The 15254-nt window shown below is 29.3% G+C and overlaps 1 protein-coding gene across 1 annotated transcript in view; it reads right to left on the minus strand.

Annotated features, from left to right (window-relative positions):
* The window catches only part of LOC143910562 (very long chain fatty acid elongase 7-like), a 10230-nt gene extending 8038 nt beyond the window's left edge, over positions 1–2192 (minus strand). Inside the window, exon 1 of the mRNA XM_077429088.1 lies at positions 1891–2192. The gene's annotated coding sequence lies outside the window, so the exon portion shown is untranslated. The remainder of the gene's footprint in view (positions 1–1890) is intronic.
* Between the last annotated feature and the right edge of the window lie 13062 nt (positions 2193–15254).

A 15254-nucleotide genomic window follows, 5' to 3' on the forward strand; every position in this document is an offset into this window, starting at 1 on the left:
ATACAATCAATCCTAATTGCATGCATAGGTTTTACGCATAGGTTTTATTTGTTTTTTATATATCAACGGTTGTATTAAATATTGGACCATACACTGTAATCATGTTGCTTTATTTACATATATATTTAATGACGAAGTTTTGTTTGATTTAAAGTTTTTTGATTTGAAAGATGATATATTACAAATTTCTGCAATAACGTTCTACATACATATATAGAAACTAGCACAATTAAAGAACAAATCGAACAACGGGCAATTGTTAAAGCAACGTATGCAAAGGCGGAAAACGGATTATTCTAGCATTGACCCAGGATTAACCCAGCTGCTATTGAACTTTCCCATGATTGACATTGAATAGTGCATAGTAGTTGCACTCTCCACACAATTAACCATTATGCGGACATCTAAGACCTGTCGTACGAAATTGCAATCGAATTGTGCCAGTAATGATGATGACAGTAGATACATAATAGAGGAACGCAACGGAAAAGTGGACCAACATCCAAGATGCATGATTTAACCGAAAATCTCTTATAATTACCAATGTGAATAGATTTCGAAATATTGACCGAATTTCAGACCGACAACATGTGTTCGACTCTAATACTCTAAACCGATTAATTATAACAGTTGTCAAACGGCGAAATTCGGTTAGAAAACAAAATGAAAACTTTTTCCTTGACGCAATATACATATGTATGTATGTATGTATAATTCATCGAGAATATTATAATTGTTAATTTTCTATCATATTATCGGTATTATAAATTCAATTTGTTATTAATTTTTGCCGCGACCGGTATTTAATGTATTTTTCGCGAGGTGAAAAGTTCCAACCACTTCATCACTATCATTCTTTTTTTATTGTCCTATAAATCATAAAAATTATCTTACTAAGTATGAACACTATTTTTTGTGTGAAGCATTAAATTTTAGAATTTTCAATGAAGGAATACAAAATGTTCATAAAAATAATAGACGACGGGATAAAATAAGCTCATTAAAATGCTCGATCTTATTAATATCACTTTCATTCATTCTGTCTATAATCAGAAAAAATAAAATGAGACAAACACTGACAAAAAAATCACCTCACAAAAATTGGCAAGTTCACAAACATCTAGTGATACTAATAAAATGCTTGTACATAAAACTGAAATATCACTATTAGCTGACTCAATGAGTATAACATAGCGAAGATTATACACTTTTGAACAATTAAAGAAACTTTTATAAATCAAAATTAAATCTATATAAAGTCAAGATTCATTCATTGTACGTTTTTATATTAAACAAATACAAACTAATTTGGCTTATTCTGTAAGTACATGTGACATAAAATGTATTACAAAACCGTCTTTCTCAATAGTGAAATCAAAATCAGTACAAACAGTAGGAAATGAAAAGTTTCAATGTACATATATATGTATGTATGTACGTGACGTTTAAGTTATTAAGACATGTTATATTTGGAAAATTCATAACAATTAGTCACAATAAATACAAAACACTAAAATTTTAAACACTTTAAAATATTTTGTTTTTATATATAATATATGTATATGCATATATATTGTAGGTTATATATGTTTGTATGTAGAAGAGATACATACATATACGTAGGCAAATTTAACGATCGTCAAATCGAACAGTTAAGAATAGAACGAAATGTTGACTCTGTGTTGTGAAAACGCTATGTATGCGCGCGTATAACTCAAGCTGTATATTGATGCGGAAAACTGTAACGAGTCACGAATTTTCCGACAACGCATTAATGTTTCACGAAACTTTTTCATACATACACTGAAAATCAATAACGAAAATTAGATTTGATATCAAGTCGAGCCTAAAATTAGAATCGGTTCGCAATATTATTTTCTGACGGCTTACTTTTATTCACTAGGGGTCTGCGGGGGTTGATTCCTCGGCGTCAGACAGACAGAGGGTGGGTTGTGGAGCTCGTTTCCAAAGCGAGGGTGTCACTAGTGCTCCGTGTCCATCAGACCAGGTCTACAGTCACCAACAGACTAACTCTGATGACCGCATCATCCGCTCACCAAGCTTACGTTACGTTTGCACGCTTTATTTTTCCACGCTTGAAGCACTTTGCCTGCCAAATTTTATACACGCTTCATCCGACGGCCAGCTGTTGTCAAACTGTGACACGCGTGATGTCCCCCATCGGCACGTCTGCCAAATTAAATATTGAAACTTACTATTTTCTCTGTATAGCTTTACTTGTGTTCCATATTTAATTTTTTCGACTTACATACATACATACATACGCCAATACCTCCAGTGATGAAATATTCATACATTCTTGAATGGAAAACGAAATTAGGAATTTCTGATAAGAAAAATAAATTTTCAAATTTCAATTTTGACTATACGATAATGAAATATGAAATAAATTTATATTTGTAAATATTATTTTTAATTTTCTTTATTTACTAGTGGCCTGTATGCACATAATTGTGCACTCGGTAAAATATCGCAATTCGGACCAACGGAATTAATAATTTATTAAAAATTTTATTAATTAAAAAAAAAAAAATTAAATGTTATGCCGCGTCTCTTTCCATGATATACGATTCCAAGACGAGAATGAGAGACGGTGCATGGTGAGTGAGTACTTTGTGCACACTCGCCATGATCCGTCTCTTTCCACGATATACGATTTCAAGGGGAGAAAAAGAGATGGAGCATGGTGTTAACAGCAAGTACTTCGTACACACGCACACACGCACGCACGCACGAATTTCATAATTATTATATACGATTAATTTAATTTTACTTTTTAACTATTTTTTATTTACACTATTATATTTTTTTTTAAATTTTAAATTTTTAAATTTTATTTTCATAATACATATAAAACTGTCCATTAATAAAAATAAGTCTGCCGATATATCTCTGGCTACGAAAATCGCCTTAGCGATAATACTACGAGGGTAGCACTCGATTTAGTTTATAAAAATCTTTTCTGAAATACAATCATTGAGATCAAAAAAAAAAATTATAAAAAGTTTTCAAGACATTATTTAATTATATTTATAATAATTTTTGAGAATATTTCTCCCGATGAAACAAAATATGTTGGCAAACATTTTATTCGTCTGTTTAGAAACATCTACAACATAATTGTCGGCAAACTTGTCTGTCATTATACAATTTTTATTATTGTTAATATAAATTTTTATTATTGTTAATATTAATCTCTTGTTTATTGTTAATGCTTAAAGGCATAAAAGGAGAAAATTTGTTAAATGCTATATTATTTTTTACTTTTCTTTTTTTTTTGTTTTCTCCCTCTCTTGTTTTATTATTTTATTATGTAGGCCATTGTGGGGCATAAGGTTCTTCCTGTAAAGCCACAATTGTCAAAAACGTCAAATAAATAAATAAAATGCTCTAAAACTAAGTTCTTACAAATTGTTCATAAAAATTAGAATTCTCTTCAAATGTTCTAAAAGTTATAAAAGACTCTTTCATTTCTCAAAATAAAAATATAAATATTTACAGTTAAATTATTTTTAAAATAATAAGCATTAAAAGTAGCAGTAAATTTTGAGTGACTTCACATTTTAAATAAGAGATATAAAAAATGACCACTAACACGAAAACCATGTGAACTGTATAAGAGGTAAGTAAAAAATGACAATAAAACATACCTTTTTTTCCTTTAGTGCGTAATTTATCGAGTCAAATTCCACGAATAGAGTTTTTCTCGTAATATTTCGAAAAAAATTTCATTTTTTACATTTTTCTCGTTTATTTATTGATAAAAAAATTTAGTCTCAATGGACCTAATATCTGTAATCAGAGATGTTCAAAATTTCAGTTGCATGCGTAATTGTCATCGTTGGAAATTTGGCAAGTATGTATAATTTCAAGAACAAGACTTATTGACTCATCGAGTTTCATATCGAAATTACTAATTATGTACCTGACTTTTGAATATCCAAAAATGAGTCATGTGCATATGGGCATTTATTCCATTTGTTTAGTCGAACTACATATTATACATACATAAGTACATACATATAACGAGGCTAGTCTTTTCAAACATAATCTGTCAACTGAAAATGATGGCAACTTAAATTTAGATAACAAGCAAGCCAATTAGATCATAAACTTATACATAAACATGTATGTACTTCTTATAAATCCAATTTGGTATATTTTCAACTTTGAACTTTTGTTTCATTAAAAAATCCGATTTGCCTTATATGATAGGTACATTATTTTGCAATTTTAACCCATTTTGTATTATATGTATGTATATAAATTTCAAAAGCAATTATTTCAGTCTTTTAGCTCAGATATTTATAATGCATTCAAAATCAAAGGAGCCATTTATTCCTATAGTTTAATATTCAACTTGAGGTCTCACTGTCATCCTGTAATGTTTTTATATCTTTTCCGAGAGATTTTGATTTAGTAGCGTAGCTTAAGTATGTAAAATATTGTTTATATTCTTATAAAATATTTAATAGTTCCCATAATCGGCAGTCTATTTTTTACCGTTTTACTTGAAATTTTGTGATCATGCGAATTTGAACTCGAGATTTTGACTGATTTGATCTCGGAATCGATCACTAATCACGTTTTCATGATCTAGAAAAAATGTGTGTGTGTGTATTTTGGGGATTTTTTGAACACCGTTTGTCCTATCGAACTGAAACTTAGTATCGGTTACTGAAATTCTTATCGATACGACGTTAATTTTTTTCTAATTTTTAAGTTGACCAGAAAGGGTACTTCCCCTTATAGGTGTGATCGTTTTTTTAAGTTTTTGAATTCAATTATCTCCCAAACTGCTAAGCAAATCAGACAGATATTTTTATACATGTAATATAAATTATAAATCTTATACCTTAATATTTTTACCTCAACCAGAAGTAGTACTTTTACTCTAAAGAATGGGGGTTTTTTATGTCTTCCTCAGAAACCTTTTAGTTTATTGAACTAAAATTTCATATCTAGAAGCTTAATCTTAATACCAAGTTACATATAAAATTTAGAGAACACCCATCAACCGGAAGTGGCAGTTTACTCTTGTTCGATTTTTCTTCCACTATTTTTTTCGACCATTTAAGCATGTGTGCTCTTCTCAAGAAAATTCAAGTATGATATTTGTATCAATGTGATGAAAAAAAAAAAATTAAATTTAATAAACTGGAAGTGGGATTTTTTCCTCTTAGTCAAAAATTTTGTGACCACACGTTTTTTTCTACACCCCTGAATGCATCAAGCTGAACTTCTTATGTACTAACTTATGTAGAGTTGATAAGGTTTTGGTCAGAATTCATAAACCGGAAATAGTAATTTTTATTAAACAATATTTCATTATTTTATTTGGACCTTTTACATTATTTTTATATTTTTGATATTTATTATGTATGTATAATACTGATTCTAAGTAATAAAAACAAATTGAACAAAATCCAACAACCGGAAGTAAAACTTTTGTCCTGTGTAAGTTTCCATACATTTGTGCTCAATTTGTATCAGAAATGCTGTAATAGCTAGTAGTATTTCATAATGCTGCCGGTATGTGTGTATGTTTTTGTACGGTTAAATATCTAATTTTGTTTTGTGAACTCCTTATATTCCTCAAATATATAGATAAAGTAATGGGTTGGTCACATCCGAATTTTTTGCAAAATGTGTTCTTTTGATGGTGACAATTGAGCGTTTATTTTCATTGAAAATAGTAAAAAAAACTATTCTAAAAAGAATATAGGTTTAATTATCGAATTTTGTTTTTTTTTGATTTTTATATTCCTCAAATACATAGATAAATTCGTGGTTTGGCCACATCCGAATTTTTTATCATAAATACTTGCAGTTATCCATTCGTTGGATGAAGCAGTCCGATCGGACGATCGATTTCAGAACAACACTCCTTACGATGACGTCACTTATATTATTAATCATTCATTTCTGCGTTAATTTAAGGAGTCGCCGCTGTTAATAACAATACGTATTTGTTGTTACGAATTAATTAAAAGTAAGGATGTAACGTAAGGTACGTTTCTTGCATACAGAACGAATTACATAGGTAGTACAATTTGTCATTTGACGCACGCTCTTTCGTAGGAATTCACGTTTGAATTTTTTCAATCGAGTTTTACCAGAAGACCTTATTCACAATCTGTAATTACAATCTTAACTCTACGCTCAAATTAAATTAGAGCGTTTTGCGTTTGCACTTGTCTCGCCCAACACAGTTCTTCCGATTTATGAAGTTGTTCCACTTTTCTCCGCAAAGTGAAAAAATAATAAAACCAAACTGTAATATCGTGTAACATACAATTGTTTGCCTTTATTTAGAGAGCACGAATTTTTCATAGGATATTCGGCAATAACTGTTGACCTGAATGTATATATCAATATAATTGTTTTCAAATAGGCCGGCAATAATTTATTGCCCCTTTAGAAAAGGTTTAAAAAATCGCAATCAAAACGAAGAGTAGCGTAACCTTCTTCCAACTTGATAGATGGTCTTCGATCTGTACGATAGTTACTTAGAAAGTAACTTCTACTAGTCACGTTACTTACTAAAGCTTTTTTATTTATATTCATTTTATATTCTATCGAATTTTAAACGTCAATAATCGCCCGTACGAAAATACGGATTCTACACGGTACAAGTTCTATAATTCAAACTGTATAGCAACTAGGCAGCAAATATTTACAAATTCAGACCAAACTATTGCAAACTATTGATATTTCAGATTTTTAAAGGTAGAAATTCACAAAGAGATTTGTTTCCAGACAAGTATCCTTCTATGTCAAAGCTTCTATGTAGCTATGACGTTTGTCGTAGATAGAAACATCTAAAGACATCTTCTTTTTAAGAATATTTCATTATTATTTGCTCAAATATAATTTAAGAATTGTATTTAAAAATACCAAACTTTCTCGTTATATAATATAATACCAATATATAAAACTCATTATAAAAATAACATGTTTCGTCCATTTTTTAGTAATATTTTGTTTTTTCGTCCATTTTTTAATAATAACTGTTTGTTATGTTTCAAAAAAAAAAAACTTATCTTTTAACAAACAAGTTGTTGGTCTTTGAGAATCGATTATTAGAAATAAATTGCTTTGGAAATTATTCTTCCCGAAGTGTTTCTAACTATGACATTTGTCATAGATAGAAATGGTACGACAGACATTACGAAAAACATCAAAAGACACCTGTTTTTGTCAAATACAATTTAAGGATTGTATTTACAAAAAAACTAAACTTTCTCGTTATATAAATATGTAAAATATATTAAAAACATTTTTGGTCCATTTTTTAGTAACATTTTGAGTTCTTAAAAATCACCTAACTGTTTGTTTTGTTTCAAGCAAGTAACAAGTTTTTGGTCTCTGAGAAAAGAATGCGAGAAACAAATCGCCGTAGGCTTTTCTCCCGATTTACATCCAGAAAAATATTTTTTTTCATTTCAATCAATATTTGGTGGGTTTCTCCTTCAACGTTGATATATTATATTTTTAAATAAAATTTTCAAATTAATTGATTGCCAAATATATTATTAAAAACTATTTTTTCAGGGTGATTAATCATTTATTCAATTTGCGTTTGAATCTTAAAACGCTCACAGAAAAGAAAGTGAAAATTGTAAGAATAAAACTTAAAACTTGTTGGTAGAATAATCAATGGTAAACAACTTATGGGCAGAAATCAAAATCTATGTCAGACTTGTATATAATACCAAACTTTTTTGGGTAATTTGGTGGAATTAACTTCTTATAAAATCAGTAGTATGCAGATATATAATCCGTATTATCCGATGACTACAAAAACTAATAAAGAAATGAGACGCATTCATCATAAAAGCCATTATCTAAACATCCACGCACTGCAGACCCGCATATATGAATAAATTACATACATACTGCAATTGTTCAACGCTTACTATCCTATTGCTAGCTAATTTGGATTTTGAAAGTACTAGCACATAAATATTTTTTTATGCAAGTGGGAAGATATTAAAGTGTCGATGAAAAAAACATCGGGAAACTGGAACATGGAAATATAATATGTAAAACACATCGCCTAAGGAAACGCATTGCTTTGGGTGCTAATATCATACATATTTTGTTCTTGAAGCCGCTCCGATAAAATAAATTACCAGAAACTATTAAGATGCTAACTTATCGCCGAATCGTTACACTAAACGATTAAAAACATCAATTAAGTATGTCGAGCACATACACACTCTTACCGAAATCTCTAATGCCTTCATTTCGTGTCCATCGCCTTATTTTATATTAAAAATTAAGATTTCATTGCTGATTTATCAATGGAAACATGTTGTGTACGTTCAGTATTCATTATATGTATTCATTTAATTCAATACATGTGTTGAATACCTTTTATACGACTCACGACTTAGTCCGAATCCAAATTATCCAGTGCGTTTATAAATCACAAGGAAAATCGTTAATTCAATCATTAAACAGCAAATGCGTCAGTGATATGTAAAATATTTGTCAGTCATTAAACGTGGACATAATTTAATTATAATGCAAACTAGTGAAATTTGCTTATTGAAAAATTATGTAAATTTTATATGCAAAAAATTTGCATTTGTTTCGATAATCAAATGATTGTAAAGTTTAATGTAATTTTGTCAGTTTTGGAATTACAACTTTGACACACTTTCTTTTATTATAAACGACGATGATATGAAATAGATTCTGAAACTTTTTTTAATATTTACATACATATTTGTGTATACATATTAAAATGTATTTGAAGGAAAGCCCTTATTTCACTGTCGTAAATTAAATAAATAAAACCAGCTAATTCAAACATGTGCTTTCACTATTCTTGACAACCGTTAGAATATGTACGCTCCTCATTACCACTTTCTTTTAATCTGAAATTAACAAATAGCCCGGTATTTGTAGATCGTAAAAAAAAAAAAAAATAATTAAAAAAAAAAAAAATATATATATATATATATATATATATATATATATATATATAATATTATATTTACTATCAAAATATTATTTACATATATGAACGATATCATTGCAATATTCTTATTATTATTATACATATTATTTTAATACTAATTTTGGGATGGGAAAAAATTTAAAAACCCGATTATTTTATTAATGGAACAAATTTCATTGCAAAGTTCAAATAAAGTAACAATTGATGATATACTGTAACCATTTATAAATAATTATCATAATTTGCATTTCTGGATTTGTCCATCTTTTTCCATTCATTTTCACTATTTTTTGCCTTGATAGCCTTGATGTTTTTACTGCATCATACAGTTCTGTCAAGCAGCATATTTTAAATGACTTCTTGCTACATATTTACACATGTTGTATTCATTTTGTAATATTATCATTTAGCATAATGTGTATGTACATATGTTGGTTTTATCTTTATTTAAATATGTATGCTATTTTTTATTTTTATATAGGTAGGTACAGTCGCGGTTTCGGAAACCGGAACACCATAGAAAAATGTGATTTTGCGTGAAATTTCAGTGATCTTAAATAAAATAAACACCCAAAGTCATTAAAATGGTAGATTATATCATAGTGCTTTATTTTAACGACAATCGTTAAGAAAATAAACAACAAAAAAAAGGTGAGGAGAATTTTAATCTGAGCCGGTTTTTATGACCAAACGCAGTCTCCACAGTTGAATGAAATTTTGAATGAAAAAACACAGTTGAGCGTAAACTTTTAATTTTATTAGTCACATGGTATTATTTACAAATTATAAAAACTTAATTAATATTTTGTTGCGGCTCCTATTAATTTTATGACGGCTTTTATACGGTAAGGCATCGAATCTATTAGGTTTCTTAAAATGTCGATGGGGAAGTCTTCATACCATACTTTTTCAATGGTCTCTTTTAATGATTGATGGCTAGACACATTTGTTTTACTAACCCTATATTTAATAGCCATCCATAAATTTTCAATTGGGTTTAAATTGGGACTATTCCCAGGCCATGTTAATGTCTTTACACCCAATTCCTGCAAATAAACCCGAACCTAAAAAAAAGTAACAAAAATATTTCAGTTTTTTGATCGAAGTATTATTAATTACATTCAATATCATTAAATAAAACTAATACTCACTAATCTGGCTCGATGACAAGGGGCAGAGTCATCTTGGAATATGACATCATCAGAATTTGAAAGATGGTTTTCCATTGATGGGATAAAACTTTCTCCTAGAATTTTTTTATATGCTATTCCGTTAATGGAACCTTGCACAAACTGTATTCGACCAATTCCATAATAAGAAAAACATCCCCAAACCATGTGGCTTGGGGGATGCTTCACTGTCTCAGGGTACATTTTTGGTCGAATCTTTCTCCAACTTTTCTTCGAACATACGGAAAACCATCGGAGCTGAAGAGGTTAAATTTCGACTCATCAGAAAAAATGACTTGTCGCCAATCCGATGTCATCCAATTTTCGTGATATTTCGACCACTATAATCGGTTTTTCATCATTTTCTTCGTAAGTAATGGTTTTTTCGCAGGTTTCCAAGCGTGCAGTCCAGCTTCTCCGAGTCGTTTTCTTAAGGTTAAATCACTAATTTCAATTGAAAATTGATCCGAGATCTCTTTTATTATCTCTACAGTAGTTTTGAACCGTTGCCGTAATGATAATAGAGCTATCAGGCGATCTTGTCTCTCGGATGTGCATCTTTTCGGTCCTGTCCCCTTCTTACGAGCAAAAATTCCAGAATCCTTTTTATTTTTCATTGTTCTTGACACAGTAGATACAGAACTTCCCATTTGTTGAGAAATTGATCGCAATTAAAGTCCAGAGTCTGCCAAAGCCGCAATTTTTATATTCTCCTCCAATGATAGTTGAGTGTATTGTTGCATGGTATTTTTATTTTCAACGATTTCGATCCGTACACCTCGAAAACTCACACTAAACTGAACTCAAATCGTAGAAAACAATCATATTTAAAAGACCCGATCGTTAAAAACCACACACCTAAAGGGACAATATTTTTATTGCCCAAAAATCGTAAAATCCCAAGTCTTCCGGTTTCCGAAACCGCGACGGTATATGAGTAATTTATCTTTATATACATATGCGTATTTATGTGTTTATATGTATAATGTATGTATGTATATGGATGTATGTATTTGTATGTGTATGTATGTATGTGTAGGTGTGTATGTATGTGTATACACATATATATGTGTATTTTTATATTTATGTATGTATGTATGTGTATTTGTGTATTTGTGTATACGTGTAAGTACAATTTGTGTATATATGGATGGTGTACATATATGTTTATATAATTGTCTTTGGCCAGGAAGGCGCATTGGGTTTATCTGTTAGGTCTTCCTGGTATAAATTAAATAAAAATAAAAAATAAATAAAAATAAAATAAATGTGTACTAACTATCAAGTCACAGTATAGATTTTGAGTTACCTATAATGTCTATGCTCCAATTTGAAAAAAAAAACTGTTATATGGATTATGTGAATTAATCCGTTTCCCAATAATACCTTAAGCCTTGATAATACCAAAAACTTTTTGTTTAAAATTTTAATTAAAGTATTATTTATATAAAAAAACATTTCTTTAAAAAAGTAATATTTTCGAAATACGTAAAATGTAATCGACAAATTCAAAGGCCATATTATAATGTGTAATTTTTTCAGTCAAGAACAACAAGTTGATTGAAATTTTAAAAAATTAATCCAAGTAACTTTGTGTTTATTCAATTAATTTTTTTTTTAATTTTTAATGAGCAACTATTGTACAATGGACCCGAATTTCTCCGCCAATGGTAATTTGCCGCCTTTTCACGCCTAATGATATTTGGACGCAAAGATTTAGCGGAATCCGACACGGATTGCACTGGAGGTCATCAGCTGTCAAAAATACATAAATATATAATCTTACGACTTGAATTTCTCTTCTAAAAAAAATTAGAATGTTTAGTTATCATTGTGAACTTTTGAACACGAATTATCATCATTAATTTCTGCTCCTAGCCAAAATGATGACCGAGTGTAAATAAGTACAATTACATTCACCGCTTTTTGTAGTCGTTTATCAGTAGAGAGTTCAAAAAAATAAAAGAACTAATCAAGGTTAACGTGAACAAAGACCCATTTCGAGTACGATGAGTGTCGAGATAAAGTTCGGTTAAAAACGATATCGATGAATTAAAAAATTCCATCAGATTTTTATTTCTACTAAACTTTCGTATTTATTGACTTTGTATATAGTACCGTTTTTGAAAGAGTTCTGGAATTGTGTCATGTTGTTAAAAAGTAAGATAAACCACTTTTAGTACTTCGCATTAAATATTCGACTCGTTCATTCAAAATATTCATATTTTTTTCAGTCAATATAAAACATAACTTTTTTCTTTACAAAAACTTTTTATCGAACTGAATTTTTTCGCCATTCAAAATTATGGTCATTACTTTGAAATTTTAAAACCTGTATTTATACATATGTTTGTACTTACATATACATATACAAATACACAGAAAAAATTAAGTAAATATGTGCTTACACTATTGTCAATAGCAAATATAAGTTATTTAAGATTGTACATACTTATTTTAATAAAAAATTAGCAAAATAAAAACGTGTGAATTTATGGGTACACACACATACTTTCGCTTCATTTTCATGAATATAAATGTTTATTTTATGCATGTAATACGATAGTGGTAACTTGTTTTCTAACTGTTATTATGAATTCATTTTTACGTATGAAGAAATTTAATTTTTATTATTTCGTGTTAATCCTATTAGACATGTTTAGATATCAGTGACTTGTCGGTTGTGTTCATATACATAATTCGCAAAATTTTTCGGCATTTTGTGTTTAAAATAAAGATACAAACCTAAAGAAACTTTCTACAACCTTTATTTTTAAAATAATGAGAGAAACACGAAAAAAAACATGGTTTTCTGAAAAGACATGATGGCCGTTTTGAGCGTGTCGCGCTTTGTATTGGAGTTTCTGGCATAACAGCGACTTTGAATTATCGTTAATCAGTCGAAACTCATCATAGTCGACTTGATTAAACTGCAATAGGTAACTAGCTTTTAAGCGGCCATTTAAAAAAAAAAATCAAAACTATTCTGAAAAAAAAAGACAAATAAAAAGGTCACTTTTTCGAAAATTTCGTCGAGATATATAGATTCTTAGACAAAATGAAGGACATTTCTTTTTGTTTATGAATCGAATGAATCTATGAATCCCTTCTCAACACACGATATTCCATGCTTTTCAACAAAATTGACATTAGCATTTTATGTCCATGTTTGGCATCCACACATCATCAAGACCATTACTCTTGTATACATATATAATGAACTTTCCCTTGATAATTAGTACTAATGATACTTACATTTTATAATGTCGATAATTTATTTTAAAAACAATACTTAATAAGTTTCCACTCAAATAGTCATCAAACTCACAGCAGAAAACATATGTACATATGTAGACCAATATATTTTAGATTTAATTTGTCATTGATTATCAATATTAGTCACCTAATTTTCCAATCATATACATATTATAGTTGTATCGTTTCCTCGTATGATTTTTCAGTCACTTTGCATTTGAATGAAATCGAACGTGGTGCAATCGAGTCATTCGAGACCATTAACACATTGTTCATTGTTTGCGAACAATGATCATATTTAATCATCACTATATGTATATGTTCATATCTGAAGTACACAGTTGTATGTAGTTATTGTTCCAAACTGACCCGTCGCCGATCGCAATACAGATTGGCCCACTTTGTCGATCCGACTTTGATGTAATCATGTCAAATTTTACCGCACACTTTTACATTGATGATTTTTTTTGATTCGCAAATTTGTTAACGACATACGCCGGTTTGTTTTTTCCTAGTATAATTTCGTGGCTTTCTATTGAACAAAGTAAAAAAAATAATCTCAATTTCGAGCCATTTGAATATAATTCGAATCTAATTGGCAATCATGTGTGAGAAATTTATCGGAAACGTACACGATTCCGTTGTGTTGTCATAAAGTCGATAATTTTTATGTAAAATTTCGAATTTCGATAAGCTCAAATTTGAATATAAATTTGCACAGATGACATTAAATTATTTTCATACAAGTTTCACTTTTTTTTAATATTAAACAAGTTGAGCTTGTTAAATTAATTAAAAATGAAATTAAATAAGGCAAGTAATTACACCTTATTTAGGTCAATTATTTGTGATTTGTAATAAAATAAAAAAAGTAATAAAAGTAAAAGTACTGGTAATGGCGATTTAAATTATTTTAAATACTTACATACATATGTATGATACGGTTCGGTGATTACAGGTCACAAAGTCACTAAAATCTCTATAAGGCAACATCTGGCAGCCGAAAAGTCCGTCATACTAACGAGAACTTGAGTGCCAAATATTGTGTATTCGAGATTTTCATGGCAATTTCATGTCTTTGTGACCACCGCAATGTGACGAATAGTCCAATTACCGTATGATATATGTATCAAGATAGGTGAAAATTGAAAAAAAAAACGGAACTTTTAAATTAAAAATTGTAGTGTACGGCCTTAAATACCGTAAAAAAAAGTACGGTTAAAATACCTTGCGATAGTATACCAAATTTGGTGATTCTGAAATAAATAAAATAACTAATGATTTGCATATCGAACAAAGAAACATTCGTCTTTATATAGTTGATATGCATATATTATCTTCAACTTCTTTCAAAATCAAAATTGCATGACTGATGAAATAAAATAAAATCATAAAAGTGACTAAACATCAAAATACATTTGAATATCATATTATGTAAATGTAGGTCAAAAGACTGCAAGCATAAAAAGTATATTAACAAGATCAATTTGATTGATCGCAAAATAAGTGTAGGTTCGTTTCGAATACAATTCGAGCAAATTCAGACTTTTAATGAATGGAACGTGTCTAATCGATTTTCCTCCATTTTTCATTGGACGACATCCCCAATTATTGTTAGATTTTAATCTGGAACTACTGCGTCAATGGCCTCAAAATATTTTATATTTACAGGCCAGACTAATTAAAGCAAAATTAAGAACTCGTAACAGTGCTTTCATAGTGTGAAAACCTAATTTATTTAACTTTCTGATTTATAAAGAAGCACTTGCTCAACAAGTATAACATAAATGTAACGCATACTGTTTTTTTTTAATAAAATAAAATTAAAAGCGATAGTTATT

Source organism: Arctopsyche grandis, chromosome 4, assembly GCF_051622035.1.
Source record: "Arctopsyche grandis isolate Sample6627 chromosome 4, ASM5162203v2, whole genome shotgun sequence".
Classification (NCBI taxonomy): domain Eukaryota; kingdom Metazoa; phylum Arthropoda; class Insecta; order Trichoptera; family Hydropsychidae; genus Arctopsyche; species Arctopsyche grandis.